Source organism: Nerophis lumbriciformis, linkage group LG27 (genome assembly GCF_033978685.3).
Source record: "Nerophis lumbriciformis linkage group LG27, RoL_Nlum_v2.1, whole genome shotgun sequence".
NCBI classification, from domain to species: domain Eukaryota; kingdom Metazoa; phylum Chordata; class Actinopteri; order Syngnathiformes; family Syngnathidae; genus Nerophis; species Nerophis lumbriciformis.
The window spans coordinates 22764763-22782892 of NC_084574.2; the positions used below are offsets into that span (position 1 = coordinate 22764763).

General features: G+C 32.3%; 1 protein-coding gene across 11 annotated transcripts in view; it reads left to right on the top strand.

Moving 5' to 3' along the window:
* The window catches only part of tenm3 (teneurin transmembrane protein 3), an 822859-nt gene that overhangs the window by 660390 nt on the left and 144339 nt on the right, over positions 1-18130 (top strand). The gene's annotated exons all lie outside the window — the stretch shown is intronic.

Genomic DNA, 18130 nt, shown 5'->3' on the forward strand with positions numbered 1-18130 from the left:
CATTTTATTTACATGTAAAGATTTGGGGATTGGTCCATTTATAACACGGGTGTCAAGCGTACGGCTTGCGGGCCGGATCAGGCCCGCGAACAGGTTTTATCCGGCCCGCGTGATGAGTTTGCTGAGTATAAAAATGAGCCGAAATTTTTGAATGAAAGAAACTGCTGTTCTAAATGTGTCCCCTAGATGTCGCAATAGCAATTATTTGTATATGTTTAGTTGATGCTACATATGTAAAAAAAACAAAAAAAAACACATGATGTTAGTACACCAGTCGAGGAAAATGAGCAAACTACATAAATATCATCCTGTAATTTGATTTTAATTTTTTTTTTTTATCTTGATAGATTGAAAAATAACACCAATTAGATGAGGCAATTTCTGAAGGAATTGCGTGTGAATGCTCCAATGCTGAAGTTGAACGAGAAATTTTGGATTTTTTTTTTTAATTGTTGAAGTAGAGCACACAATTCCCAAACAGGCTGAATATTTTTAAGTTGGATCAGTTTGAATCAGATGAAAAATGTAGGAGTTGTGGAACTTTGAAGAATGTCCCATTGATTTCAATAGGAATTTCACAAAGAATTGGGAATTTCGGGAAACACGGGAACTTTTGAAAATCGTTAAAAACTTGAATGTTCTGAATGAGTTGAAATGGTTGGTGTTGGAATTTTTAAAATCGGTCAAGAAATGTTGAAGTAGTAACATGTTGAATTGAGAAATGGTATGACGGAATTCCTGTAATTTCTGGGAAACCAGGAATTTTTGTAGTTCAAAAAACAACTTAATTTTGTGTCTTGATTAAGAGGAATGTTTTGATGGTGGAACGGTTGAACTGTATTAAAAATACGGAAGGAGGAGTCGCCAGAAAAAAGGGTGGAAATAAGGTTTTGGAAAACCAGGAATTCTGGAAAATCCTGGAATTTTTTTTTGAATTGTTGAAGTAGAGCACACAATTCCTAAACAGGCTGAATGTTTTTAAGTTGTAACAGTTTGAATCAGATGAAAAATGTGGGAGTTGTGGCACTGTGAAGAATGTCCCATTGATTTCAATGGGAATTTCCCAAAAAATTGGGAATTTCGGGAAAAGCGGGAACTTTTGAAATTGGTAAAAAACTCGAATGTTCTGAATGAGTTGAAATGGTTGGTGTTGGAATTTTTAAAATCGGTCAAGAAATGTTGAAGTAGTAACATGTTGAATTGAGAAATGGTATTACGGAATTCCTGGAACTTCGGGAAAACTGGGAATTTTTCCAGTTCAAAAAAGTTAATTTAATTTTTTTGTCCTGATTAAGAGGAATGTTTTGACGGTGGAACGGTTGAAATGCGTTAAAAATGTGGAAGGAGTAGTCGCCAGAAAAAAGGGTGGAAATAGGGCTTTGGAAACCGGGAATTCTGGAAAATCCTGGAATTTTTTTTGAATTGTTGAAGTAGAGCGCACAATTCCTAAACAGGCTGAATATTTTTAAGTTGGAACAGTTTGAATCAGATGAAAAATGTGGGAATTGTGGAACTTTGAAGAATGTCCCATTGATTTCAGTGGGAATTTCCCAAAAAATTAGGAATTTCGGGAAAAGCGGGAACTTTTGAAAGTGGTAAAAAACTTGAATGTTCTGAATGAGTTGAAATGGTTGGTGTTGGAATTTTTCAAATCGGTCAAGAAATGTTGAAGTAATTACATGTTGAATTGAGAAATGGTATTACGGAATTCCTGGAACTTCGGGAAAACTGGGAATTTTTCCAGTTCAAAAAAAGTTAATTTGATTTTTTTGTCCTGATTAAGAGGAATGTTTTGACGGTGGAACGGTTGAAAAGCGTTAAAAATGTGGAAGGAGTAGTCGCCAGAAAAAAGGGTGGAAATAGGGCTTTGGAAACCGAGAATTCTGGAAAATCCTGGAATTTTTTTTAGAATTGTTGAAGTAGAGCACACAATTCCTAAACAGGCTGAATATTTTTAAGTCGGAACAGTTTGAATCAGATGAAAAATGTGGGAGTTGTGGAACTTTGAAGAATGTCCCATTGATTTCAATGGGAATTTCCCAAAAAATTGGGAATTTCGGGAAAAGCGGGAACCTTTGAAAATGGTAAAAAACTTGAATGTTCTGAATGAGTTGAAATGGTTGGTGTTGGAATTTTCCAATTCGGTCAAGAAATGTTGAAGTAGTAACATGTTGAATAGAGAAATGGTATTACAGAATTCCTGGAACTTCGGGAAAACTGGGAATTTTTCCAGTTCAAAAAAGTTAATTTCATTTTTTGTTTTGACAGTGGAACGGTTGAATTGCGTTAAAAATGTGGAAGGAGTAGTCGCCAGAAAAAAGGGTGGAAATAGGGCTTTGGAAAACCAGGAATTCTGGAAAATCCTGGAATTCTTTTTGAACTTGGAAAAAGAGTAGTTTGAATTTCCAGGATGGTGAAATGTGTTGAAGGTGGAATGGTTTGAATCGGTTGAAAAATGTGGAAATGGTGGAAGTTTGAAAAATGGCCAATTCATTTTGAACGGGAAAAATGTCCCGGAAAACTTTGTCAAGGTAAAGCCCGCGATTCCTGAATGGAATTTGAAGTTGGAACGGTTTGAATCGGGAGAAAAATGTGGAAGGTAGAGCACGCCAAAATCTGAAGAAGAAGATGTTGAATAATAGATGCATTTTGGTGTAGAAAACCATATATGTGAATAGTTGACTGATGAACATTATCACATAACTTATTCAGAAAGTATAAAAAACGACAAATAAAGATAGAATATTATTAACCGCAACATGTAAGTGTAAAAAAAAAAACAACAACATTATGATTTGTACATTTTCAGAATGTGCTTGTTCTATTTTTAAACAAAGAAAACAATCTGAAGTCGTCTTTATTTTTAAGTTATCGTGCTGTGATTTTACCAGTCCGGCCCACTTGGGAGTAGATCTTTCTCCATGTGGCCCCCCATCTAAAATGAGTTTGAAATCCCTGCCTTATAAGTTACATTATTCTTTTTTAAAATAGGCAACTGGATGAATGCTAATTCTGAACACAGTCGGAGGTCTTTCATACCGTGATGGTCCTGGGTTCAATTCCCTCACCTTCTCCTGCCCCCTGCTAGCCTGCGCTCACACTAATCATTACATTCTGCTTTTTAACTGCAATTTGCCTGACTTTTTTTGGATTTGTTTCTGGTATGGGGCTCCACGATTGTGGCCAAAATGATATTCACAATTATTTTTAACAATGTTGAAATTCTGATTATTAATCAAGATTGCTCATTATATTAGATGAAACAGTGTTTCTGACAAATAGGCAATCTATTTCATACTCGCTGTAATGGGTTCCTAGAGGTGAGCGAATAACAGTAATACTATCATAACAGTAATAGTACAATGTCTAATAACAGTAATACTTTTATAACAGTAATCGTATACTATCTAATAACAGTAATACTACAATAACAGTAATAGTATACTGTCTAATAACAGTAATACTATCATAACAGTAATAGTACAATGTCTAATAACAGTAATACTACAATAACAGTAATATTGTACTGTCTAATAACAGTAATACTATCATGACAGTAATATTATACTGTCTAATAACAGTAATACTATCATAACAGTAATATTATACTGTCTAATAACAGTAATACTATCATAACAGTAATATTATACTGTCTAATAACAGTATTACTATTATAACAACAATAGTGTATTGTCTGATAACAGTAATACCATCATAACAGTAATATTATACTGTCTAATAACAGTAATACTACAATAACAGTAATATTATACTGTCTAGTAACAGTATTACTTTTATAACAGTAATCGTATACCATCTAATAACAGTAATACAACAATAACAGTAATATTATACTGTGTAATAACAGTAATACTACAATAACAGTAATATACTGTCTAATAACAGTAATACTACAATAACAGTAATATTATACTGTCTAATAACAGTAATACTATCATGACAGTAATATTATACTGTCTAATAACAGTAATACTTTTATAACAGTAATCATATACTATCTAATAACAGTAATACAACAATAACAGTAATATTATACTGTATAATAACAGTAATACAACAATAACAGTAATATACTGTCCAATAACGTAATACTACAATAACATTAATATTATACTGTCTAATAACAGTAATACTATCATGACAGTAATATTATACTGTCTAATAACAGTAATACTATCATAACAGTAATATTATACTGTCTAATAACAGTAATACAACAATAACAGTAATATTATACTGTGTAATAACAGTAATACTACAAAAACAGTAATATACTGTCTAATAACAGTAATACTACAATAACATTAATATTATACTGTCTAATAACAGTAATGCTATCATGACAGTAATATTATACTGTCTAATAACAATACTTTTATAACAGTAATCATATACTATCTAATAACAGTAATACAACAATAACAGTAATATTATACTGTATAATAACAGTAATACAATAATAACAGTAATATTATACTGTATAATAACAGTAATACAACAATAACAGTAATATACTGTCCAATAACAGTAATACTACAATAACATTAATATTATACTGTCTAATAACAGTAATACTATCATGACAGTAATATTATACTGTCTAATAACAGTAATACTACAATAACAGTAATATTATACTGTCTAATAACAGTAATACTATCATGACAGTAATATTATACTGTCTAATAACAGTAATACTACAATAACAGTAATATTATACTGTCTAATAACAGTAATACTATTATGACAGTAATAGTATTCTGTCTACTAACAGTAATACTATCATAACAGTAATAGTATACTCTCTAATAACAGTAATACTATTATAACAGTAATAGTATACTGTCTAATAACAGTAATACTACCATAACAGTAATACTATCATAACAGTAATATTATACTGTCTAATAACAGTAATACTACAATAACAGTAATATTATACTGTCTAATAACAGTAATATCATCATAACAGTAATATTATACTGTCTAATAACAGTAATACTTTTATAACAGTAATTGTATACTATCTAATAACAGTAATACAACAATAACAGTAATATTATACTGTGTAATAACAGTAATACTACAATAATAGTAATATTATACTGTCTAATAACAGTATTACTATTATAACAACAATAGTGTATTGTCTGATAACAGTAATACCATCATAACAGTAATATTATACTGTCTAATAACAGTAATACTACAATAACAGTAATATTATACTGTCTAGTAACAGTATTACTTTTATAACAGTAATCGTATACCATCTAATAACAGTAATACAACAATAACAGTAATATTATACTGTGTAATAACAGTAATACTACAATAACAGTAATATACTGTCTAATAACAGTAATACTACAATAACAGTAATATTATACTGTCTAATAACAGTAATACTATCATGACAGTAATATTATACTGTCTAATAACAGTAATACTTTTATAACAGTAATCATATACTATCTAATAACAGTAATACAACAATAACAGTAATATTATACTGTATAATAACAGTAATACAACAATAACAGTAATATACTGTCCAATAACCGTAATACTACAATAACATTAATATTATACTGTCTAATAACAGTAATACTATCATGACAGTAATATTATACTGTCTAATAACAGTAATACTATCATAACAGTAATATTATACTGTCTAATAACAGTAATACAACAATAACAGTAATATTATACTGTGTAATAACAGTAATACTACAAAAACAGTAATATACTGTCTAATAACAGTAATACTACAATAACATTAATATTATACTGTCTAATAACAGTAATGCTATCATGACAGTAATATTATACTGTCTAATAACAATACTTTTATAACAGTAATCATATACTATCTAATAACAGTAATACAACAATAACAGTAATATTATACTGTATAATAACAGTAATACAATAATAACAGTAATATTATACTGTATAATAACAGTAATACAACAATAACAGTAATATACTGTCCAATAACAGTAATACTACAATAACATTAATATTATACTGTCTAATAACAGTAATACTATCATGACAGTAATATTATACTGTCTAATAACAGTAATACTACAATAACAGTAATATTATACTGTCTAATAACAGTAATACTATCATGACAGTAATATTATACTGTCTAATAACAGTAATACTACAATAACAGTAATATTATACTGTCTAATAACAGTAATACTATTATGACAGTAATAGTATTCTGTCTACTAACAGTAATACTATCATAACAGTAATAGTATACTGTCTAATAACAGTAATACTATTATAACAGTAATAGTATACTGTCTAATAACAGTAATACTACCATAACAGTAATACTATCATAACAGTAATATTATACTGTCTAATAACAGTAATACTACAATAACAGTAATATTATACTGTCTAATAACAGTAATATCATCATAACAGTAATATTATACTGTCTAATAACAGTAATACTTTTATAACAGTAATTGTATACTATCTAATAACAGTAATACAACAATAACAGTAATATTATACTGTGTAATAACAGTAATACTACAATAATAGTAATATTATACTGTCTAATAACAGTAATACTATCATGACAGTAATATTATACTGTCTAATAACAGTATTACTATTATAACAGTAATAGTATACTGTCTAATAACAGTAATACTACCATAACAGTAATACTATCATAACAGTAATATTATACTGTCTAATAACAGTAATACTACAATAACAGTAATATTATACTGTCTAATAACAGTAATATCATCATAACAGTAATATTAAACTGTCTAATAACAGTAATACTTTTATAACAGTAATTGTATACTATCTAATAACAGTAATACAACAATAACAGTAATATTATACTGTGTAATAACAGTAATACTACAATAATAGTAATATACTGTCTAATAACAGTAATACTACAATAAAATTAATATTATACTGTCTAATAACAGTAATACTACCATAACAGTAATACTATCATAACAGTAATATTATACTGTCTAATAACAGTAATACTACAATAACAGTAATATTATACTGTCTAATAACAGTAATATCATCATAACAGTAATATTATACTGTCTAATAACAGTAATACTTTTATAACAGTAATTGTATACTATCTAATAACAGTAATACAACAATAACAGTAATATTATACTGTGTAATAACAGCAATACTACAATAATAGTAATATACTGTCTAATAACAGTAATACTACAATAAAATTAATATTATACTGTCTAATAACAGTAATACTATCATGACAGTAATATTATACTGTCTAATAACAGTAATACTATTATAACAATAATAGTATACTGTCTAATAACAGTAATACTACCATAACAATAATACTATCATAACAGTAATAATATACTGTCTAATAACAGTAATACTACAATAACAGTAATATTATACTGTCTAATAACAGTAATATCATCATAACAGTAATATTATACTGTCTAATAACAGTAATACTTTTATAACAGTAATCGTATACTATCTAATAACAGTAATACAACAATAACAGTAATATTATACTGTGTAATAACAGTAATACTACAATAACAGTAATATGCTGTCTAATAACAGTAATACTACAATAACAGTAATATTATACTGTCTAATAACAGTAATACTACAATAACAGTAATATTATACTGTCTAATAACAGTAATATCATCATAACAGTAATATTATACTGTCTAATAACAGTAATACTTTTATAACAGTAATCGTATACTATCTAATAACAGTAATACTACAATAACAGTAATATGCTGTCTAATAACAGTAATACTACAATAACATTAATATTATACTGTCTAATAACAGTAATACTATCATGACAGTAATATTATACTGTCTAATAACAGTAATACTATCATAACAGTAATATTATACTGTCTAATAACAGTAATACTATAATAACAGTAATAGTATACTGTCTAATAACAGTAATACTACAATAACAGTAGTAGTATACTATAATATAAAAATACGGTGTTATTTAGTGTAACGATTTTACTCACATTCTTCAATGCCCAACTAAGTTTTCATACACACGTGCAGATGCAGGAGTTGCATGAATTCCGATGTGAAGCACGTCTCGCCAGAACACCAGCGAGACATTTTGTCTTTGGAAGTAAAAGTGTATAGAGTCTATTTCGCCAATGACTGGCCATTAGTCCTGCTGGTGTGACTCCAGGAAAAACAGTGTGTTGTGCAAGCGTCCATACGAGTCTCTGTAGCAGTACGGTCTTAAGACTCCACTGAAGTGAACAAAATGAGAGACAGGCTGAACAGCCTGAGAAAAGCACGCTAATGCCGGCTGGCAAGGTGGCCAAGGTCGAGCTCTGTGCCAATTGACAACGTCCTCTGGCTTGGGCAGAAGCCACAAATTGGGGCTTCAAGACAAGCCGCTGTTGCTTTTCTGTGAAAGTGATTTTTTTTGTGACAGGCTTGCTTTATAAATGTCATTATCACCGACGATCAATCTCTTTTAATCAGTGCAGCCAAAATCGTGATCGTGATTAAAATTCGATTAATTGTGCAGCCCTAGCTTCTAGTCTTCTTTGAGTCATTCAGTGTGTGTGTGTTCTTGTATTTCTATCAACAAGGAAAAGTACCTTCTATATGAGGACCGGTGAACAAGTTAGAAACGAAATCATGGTCCTGATACGGAAAACCATTGCATCTAATAGAGAGCCAAATACTAGAGTCCGTGAACATTGCTCCAAAGTCAGGATTTTTTGTTCATTTAAGGTGAATACAAAAGTAAACATTGACAGGTGCAAAGGCAGCAATATATGATTAAACAAGACGAAAGCTAAAGAAGGACTTCCCTATTCATCCCCGAAAAACCCCGCCAGGTGAACAGCTGATTTTACGACTTCCGGTGCTGACGTAAGACAACCCACGTCCCATATGTGACCGTAGGATGAACAAATACACTACGGTACTAAGACTATAGTGGCCTTTAACAGTTAGCTTCTGCAGCTGGGTTGCCCAAAGTGCGGCACAGGGGCCATCTGTGGTCCGTGACTCGTTTGTTATCAGCCTTAAGCACATTAAAAAACACAAAAAAATAGAGATCTCATTTGCACCCCTGGTGGTGAAATCTATCAAAATGAGGGTGGTCCCAAAAAGGAGGGATTTGTCAAATTGACTGTGTGTCGGTTTTAAGTGAAGTGCTCCCCCTCTGGCCAACATATGTAATGGCAAGTGTGTGTAAGAAATTGAAATGCGCCCCCTTTAGGACAAAAATAAATAACAAAAATAAATATGTATATAGATACATACTGTAATAACCTGAAGTTAATAATGAAGATTAAAAAAACAATTACAAACAAAACAAAAACCAAAAAAAATTTACTAAAAGCGTACCTTTTTTATATTTGCATAGTATGTATATATTATTAATGTTGTAAATACAAACCTTTATATATCTAGAAAGGGTGGTCCTAAAGAGGTAGGCATTTTTTCGGAGGTCTCGAGAAGGTAACAAATCCAAAACGTGTGTGTGTGTGTGTGTGTGTGTGTGTGTGTGTGTGTGTGTGTGTGTGTGTGTGTGTGTGTGTGTGTGTGTGTGTGTGTGTGTGTTCTGACATTGCTTACTTAATGGGGACATTGCTCTGTTTACACAGTCACCTTTAGGGGACCTCTGACGGTATGGGGACAAAAAAACAGGTCCCCTAAAGCAGTGGTCCCCAACCACCGGGCAGCGGCCCAGTACCGGTCCGTGGATTGATTGGTATTGGGCCGCACAAGAAATTAAAAATTAAAAATGTTTTTATTTTATTTTTTATTTTATTAAATCAACATAAAAAACACAAAATCCACTTACAATTAGTGCACCAACCCAAAAAAACCTCCCTCCTCATTCACACTCATTCCCACAAAAGGTTTGTTCTTTCTGTCATTAATATTTCTGGTTCCTATATTATATATATCAATATATCAATACAGTCTGCAGGGATACAGTCCGTGAGCTCACATGATTGTATTTTTTTATGACAAAAAAAACAATCCCCCCCCTCCCCCCGGTCCGTGGGACAAATGTTCAAGCGTTGACCGGTCCGCAGTTACAAAAAGGTTGGGGACCACTGCCCTGAAGGGAAACCTTTAATTTAATTTGAACTTTCTTTTTTTTTTTAAATGGTCATCAGTAGTCAAGTACAAATTTGTGTGAATTATGCAAAATTATTTAAATTTGGTCCCCCTGACCCATATTAACTCTTTTTCCCCAGGGTCCCCAGTAAGAATGATCAGCACATTACTTCATCAATCCAGAGATTTAAAGACGTGTATGAGCTAACTGGGCAGTGGCCATTTTACACCATTTTTTTATGCCTCCACAACCTGTAGAAAGGGTGGTCCCCACAAGTGATGATCAAAAACTTGGTCCCCATTCCAAATGATAACCAGTATGTGTGTGTGCGTGCGTGCGTGCGTGCGTGTGTGAGCAATAGAGAGTGGGTTTCATTTGTTGACTCATGAATTAGTCCCATCTGCCTGGTGGTATTTGTCATATGTTTCATACCTTCTTCATCTGTCCCTCTCTCTCGTCTCCTCTCATTTTCTTACTTGGTACTTCTTTCTGTACTCATCTTATTTCTTTTAATACATGTATCTTTATTTTTCCTTTTATATACTCGCATCATTTTTGCAATAAGAACCAACCACTTTAAGTGTTTAAATTGTGTCTTACCCTGTATCGAAAGATAGCGCCGTTTGATTTTACGTCAATCGATACCCGGTGCTTGCATACATACTTTAATTCCAAAGATGGCCACCTGTTGCGCCGTTGAAACAACTGTCATGCAGAGATATGGATGCCATCAACTTGTACAACATGTAATGTACACAATATCAGAAGCATGTATTCAGGTAGAAATATCGAAGATTACATTATCAAACATATTTAACAATCAAACCATGATTTCAACAATCCACAATGCGTGAAACTGGTATCTAAACATGGAATTGTAGCTCCCCCTCTAAATGCAAGTGCTCCTACAGCAGGAATACACATTTTGTATTCAAAATCTGGCAGGACTTTGTTATTGTCATTAATTGTGTCAATATATTATTTTTATGTTTAAATCAGGGGTGCTCACACTTTTTCTGCAGGCGAGCTACTTTTCAATTGATCAAGTCTTGGGGATCTACCTCATTCATATATATAATTTATATTTACTTATTTATGAAATATATGTTTTTGTTAATAAGTTAAAGGTGTTTAATGATAATGCAAGCATGTTTAACACATATAGTTAATATTGTTAATAAATTAAAGGTGTTTAATGATAATACAAGAATGTTTAATACATATAGTTAATATTGTTAATAAATTAAAGGTGTTTCATGATAATACAAGAATGTTTAATACATATAGTTAATATTGCTAATAAATTAAAGGTGTTTAATGATAATACAAGTATGTTTAATACATATAGTTAATATTGTTAACAAGTTAAAGGTGTTTAAAGATAATGCAAGCATGTTTAATACATATAATTAATATTGTTAAAAAGTTAAAGGTGTTTAATGATAATACAAGCATGTTTAATACATATAGTTAATATTATTAATAAGTTAAAGGTGTTTAAAGATAATACAAGCATGTTTAACACATATAGTTAATATTGTTAACAAGTTAAAGGTGTTTAATGATAATACAAGCATGTTTAACACAGAGTTAATATTGTTAATAAGTTAAAGGTGTTTAAAGATAATGCAGGCATGTTTAACACATATAGTTAATATTGTTAACAAGTTAAGGTGTTTAAAGATAATACAGGCACGTTTAACACATATAGATTCCTTTCTTTCATGAAGACAAGAATATAAGTTGGTGTATTACCTGATTGTGATGACTTGCATTGATTGGAATCAGACAGTGGTGCTAAAAACGTCCGCATTTTCGAATGGAGGAGAAAAAAGTCCTCCTTTCTGTCCAATACCACATGAAAGTGGTTGGTTTTTGGCATCTTATTTGTCCAGCTTCCGTACTCCTTTGTATACACTTTACAAGAAATACATTGTCGGCAAACTCCGTAGCTTGCTAGCTTGTGCACGCCAGCTTTCTGAGACTCGTTTTGTTAGCGCAACTGTGCAACTGTGCAGTCGGTCTTTGGAGTTTTGACGACAGGTACGGCGCCAGAGTCTGTTGAAATAAAGTGTTTCTCGCCTTCCTGTCAGTAATTTTAATGAGCTGGCAGCAGCCAGCGTCATCTCAGAAGACCCTCGGGTGCCGTGAATGTCAATCAAGTGACGAAAGTGACGTCATAGTGAAGATTTATGATCGCTCATTTTTAGGACTATTTTTTTAATGCCTGGCTGGTGATCGACTGACACACCCTCCGAGATCGACCGGTAGCTCGCGATCGACGTAATGAGCACCCCTGGTTTAAATGTTTAAAAAAAGCATACTATTTAAAAAAATAAAAATAAAAAGAACATTTCATTAAACCAGTCATGGGGAAAAAAACTTAAAAAATATCCATCTACTCTACACTTATTAGTGATGAAAAATTATATCTGTTATTAATCGCGATTAATTTTGAATTAGCTATGAACCAACTGCAATTAATCCCAATTAAATATTCTAATAAGAAATATTTAAATATTCAAATATTTTTCTAAATATTCTAAACATGAAAAATGTTTAGAACATATATTTTTTATTGATTCAAATTGATGCCTTTGTTCTATTATAGACTAAAAAACAATGTTACATCCATGAGGGTTGCTGTGGCATCATCCAGGTGTAGACACAGGTTTTATGAATTATGTTTTTATGATTGATTGTTGCTAAACCCCCCCCCCCCCAGTCAAGCTTGATCTGCAATGATCAGCAAACAAGAAAAGAAGAAAAAAGGAAACTCATGCTGAAACACAACTAAATACAAACACAAAAGCATAGATTCAAAGACATTTAATGAAATATGTATGCAGTGTATACAATATTAATAAAACGGGTGAAACTCTACACAGCTGTTCACAGCTCTACAATCCTGGGACCTGGGATTTTTTTTTCCATCTGGCCATTGAAAACAATTCTTATAAATGCTTAATAATAATAATAACAATAAGACAGTGTTGTAATCCAAATTCCTATACCGTATTTTTCGCACTATAAGGCGCACTTTAAATCCTTTCATTTTCTCAAAAATCGACAGTAACCCGGTGCGCCTAATGTACGAGATCATTTTGGTTGTGCTTACCGACCTCGAAGCAATTTTATTTGGTCCATGGTGTAATGATAAGTGTGACCAGTAGATGGTAGTCACACATAAGAGATACGTGTAGACTGCAATTCGACGCCAGTCTACTTTAAATGTTCCATTGAAATTAAAGAACATTACACACGGCAATCAAAAATCTGTCAAAATGTTTTAGTATGACTTTGAAGCCGCACCGCTTGATGGATTGTCGGCCCATTACGGCTACCGTAGTCAGAGATACAAGTATTACTATGGTGTGTGTGTGTAAGGACCGCAAAATGCCACCCATTGGCAGACATATTATCTGGCGATTTTGTTTCACAATATTATACAAAATCAACTTTTCTTACCATCTGGTACCTGCTGATGTGTATTTGAGATATGCGTAAGTCCTGAAAATGTGCGCACATTCGCCATTGTAGTCCGTGGTGATGCCGTAGTCAATAAGCTTCTTCTTTTTCTCTACCTTCTTGTTATGGGACATTCATCCTCCACTGTTGCCATTTTTAATATAAAGTAGTGTAAAGTTCTAACTTATATCTCGCCATAGAAGCGCTAAAAACTACCGGTGTAGCGAGCTTACATTATTCACCCAAGGAACTTTAGTTAGTCGGACGGTTTTTCACACATTTTCGGCGTTGTTGTTGCACCAGTGAGCCACGTAAATAAGACCGCCCACAAAACGGCGCATCCTGAAGCGACTGTCAGAAAACAACTTGAAGATGATCTGTAAAACATAATCTATGCAACATTTTGACCAAAGAACCACCATTACATGTTATGTAGACCACAAGGAAGTGTTTTACATTGAGAAAAAAATCATAATATGACCCCTTTAATGCGCCTTATAATCCGGTGCGCCTTTTGTATGAAAAAAGACCTGAATAGACACGTTCATCGGCGGTGCGCCTTATAATCCGGTGCACCCTATGGTCCGGAAAATACGGTACTTCAAAATGTATTCCTGTCTTCTTATGATTGTCTCTCCCATGAGTTATGTTATTGTCTCATCGGACCTAACCTCGGAAGTACCTTGAATAATTCTAACATTTTATACCAGAACTGGCATGACTGGCAGTCAGTTATGGGCTGGCATCTAAAAGAGATAAAGAGCCTCAACCAGAGGTCAAAGTATTTGTTGCAATATTTTAATTCATTCGCTGATTTGTACCATGAATATTCTATGATTTTGATACAGTACAGACCAAAAGTTTGGACACACCTTCTAATTCAATGCATGTTCTTTATCTTCATGACTATTTACATTGTAGATTGTCACTGAAGGCATCAAAACTATGAATAAACACATGTGGAGTTATATACTTAACAAAAAATGGTGAAATAACTGAAAACATGTTTTATATTGTAGTTTCTTCAAAATAGCCACCCTTTGCTCTGATTATTGCTTTGCACACTCTTGGCATTCTCCCGATGAGCTAACTCCTTCAGGACTGTTGGAAAACCATTTCAGGTGACGACCTATTGAAGCTCATCGAGAGAATGTCAAGAGTGTGCAAAGCAATGGCTATTTTGAAAAAAACTAGAATATAAAACTTGTTTTCAGTTATTTCACCTTTTTTGTGTCCCAACTTTTGGCCTGTACTGTATATCCAGCCTCTTCATATGCCAAAGTGTATGCAATCTACTATATTATCATACATTTGAAACATTTTTGGGGTCAAAACATACGTAAATATCTACTTAGCCTTATGATTTCAAAGCAAGTGATCCATCAAATTGTACACTGTAAACATGACAATATATATATATATATATATATATATATATATATATTTTTTTTTTAAACAGCTCGGTCTTCAAAATCCTCCCATAAGAAACAACTGTTGTACCAATTTTACATTGACAGTAATACACTGTGAAAACAGCAACCATATTTTTTATGCAAAAATACAAACAAAAAACTGGCAGCTTAGTCACCAGAATTTTACAGTAAAACAGAGTGTGACCATTTTACCATAAATTTTAATGTAAAATTTTGCAATTTTTTTTGACTGCAAAATCCACAGATTTTTTTTTCTTACATTGTAGGTAGAGATGTCCGATAATATGGGCCCGCCCATATAATCGGCCGATAAATGCGTTACAATGTAATATCGGAAATTATCGGTATCGTTTTTTTAATTATCGGAATCGTTTTTTTTTTTTTTTTTTTTTTTTATTAAATCAATATAAAAAAACACAAGATACACTTACAATTAGTGCACCAACCCAAAAAACCTCCCTCGCCCATTTACACTCATTCACACTCATTCACACAAAAGGGTTGTTTCTTTCTGTTATTAATATTCTGGTTCCTACATTATATATCAATATATATCAATACAGTCTGCAAGGGATACAGTCCGTAAGCACACATGATTGTGCGTGCTGCTGGTCCACTAATAGTACTAACCTTTAACAGTTAATTTTACTCATTTTCATTCATTACTAGTTTCTATGTAACTGTTTTTAGATTGTTTTACTTTCTTTTTTATTCAAGAAAATGTTTTTAATTTATTTATCTTATTTTATTTTATTAATTATTTTTAAAAGTACCTTATCTTCACCATACCCAGTTGTCCAAATTAGGCATAATAATGTGTTTATTCCACGACTGTATATATCGGTTGATATCAGTATCGGTAATTAAAGAGTTGGACAATATCGGAATATCGGATATCGGCAAAAAGCCATTATCGGACATTCCTAATTGTAGGTAAAATATACATTTACTAATCAAATGCATAGGTAATGGTGTGACAATATCATGCGGCTAATGTTTGCAAGCGGCCGGCCCTCTTAGGGCAGCCAAAACTGCAGCGTGGCCCTCAATGAAAACAAGTTTGACACCCCTGTACTAGTATCAGTTCAAATGTAAACAATACTTATCCCTCGTTACGGAACAGACCCGCAAATTATTAATAGCTATTGAAAATTGAGATAGCTATTGAAATAATTGACATGTTTTATATTCTAGTTTCTTCAAAACAGCCACCCTTTGCTCTGATTACTGCTTTGCACACTCTTGGCATTCTCTCGATGAGCTAACTCCTTCAGGACTGTTGGAAAACCTTTTCAGGTGACGACCTATTGAAGCTCATCGAGAGAATGCCAAGAGTGTGCAAAGCAATGGCTATTTTGAAAAAAACTAGAATATAAAACTTGTTTTCAGTTATTTCACCTTTTTTGTGTCCCAACTTTTGGCCTATACTGTATATCCAGCCTCTTCATATGCCAAAGTGTATGCAATCTACTATATTATCATACATTTGAAACATTTTTGGGGTCAAAACATACGTAAATATCTACTTAGCCTTATGATTTCAAAGCAAGTGATCCATCAAATTGTACACTGTAAACATGACAATATATATATATATATATATTTTTAAAACAGGTCGGTCTTCAAAATCCTCCCATAAGAACAAAACTGTGGTACCAATTTTACATTTACAGTAATACACTGTGAAAACAGCAACCATATTTTTTATGCAAAAATACAAACAAAAAATTGGCAGCTTAGTCACCAGAATTCTACAGTAAAATAGAGTGTGACCATATTACTGTAAATTTTATGGTAAAATTTTGCAATTTTTTTGATTGCAAAATCCACAGATTTTTTTTCTTCTTACACTGTAGGTCAGCGTTTCTCAAAGTGTGGGGCGCGCCCCACTGGTGGGGAATAGAGACATGACAGGTGGGGCGCGAGGAACGGGAGGAAATTTCACTTTACATTTTTTTTTTTTAATTATTATATTCTTAGATTATTTTTTTTACTATGCTTTCATTTTCTATACACACTGTAAATCACTTTGTGATTCTGTCTGTGAAATCCGCTATATAAATAAATGGAAATTACCGGTACTTATTTTTACTGTAGGCTTTATATTTCTCGGTACGAGCGAAAGTTTGACAGACATAGCAACAGTAACTAATGGGGGCGGGGCTAAGCGGAACAAACTTTCGCGCGGATGGGTAGCAGGCTAATGTGTGGATCACAATTACACAAATATATACATTTGTGACTCGCACCTCAAAGGTCGTCGAGCCAGAGCCAGCGCCTGCAGAGAAACAAAAATCTGACGGGCACACACTGTGTCATTCACCGGGAAGCACTCGCGTCAAGGCAGCTCAGCCCCGAACTCAATGAGGTTTTAACATGTTGTGAGCGCGGTAAATTTGATCAAAACACGACCACTGAAAGTGCGACTGTTCTCTGCACTGTGTGAGGAAATGGGAGCTGATCATACAGCCGTGCTGTTTCACAGTGAAGCAAGGTGGCTCTCCTGGGGGAAAGTGCTGTCACTTGCCCTGTCTTGCCAAATGCATAGCCCCTCCTTTTTTTTTTTTTGCAAAGATTGCAAAGTGGCACTTTTATTGTATTTATTATTGAACTTGATGCAAGTTATTTGATTTATTATTGAACTTGATGCAAGTTATAACACTTTTTTTGATTTATTATTGAACTTGATGCAAGTTATAACACTTTTGTTTTATTTATTATTGAACTTGATGCAAGTTATAACACTTTTGTTTTATTTATTATTGAACTTGATGCAAGTTATAACACTTTTTTTGATTTATTATTGAACTTGATGCAAGTTATAACACTTTTGTTTTATTTATTATTGAACTTGATGCAAGTTATAACACTTTTTTTGATTTATTATTGAACTTGATGCAAGTTATTTGATTTATTATTGAACTTGATGCAAGTTATAACACTTTTATTTGATTTATTATTGAACTTGATGCAAGTTATAACACTTTTTTTTATTATTGAACTTGATGCAAGTTATAACACTTTTGTTTTATTTATTATTGAACTTGATGCAAGTTATAACACTTTT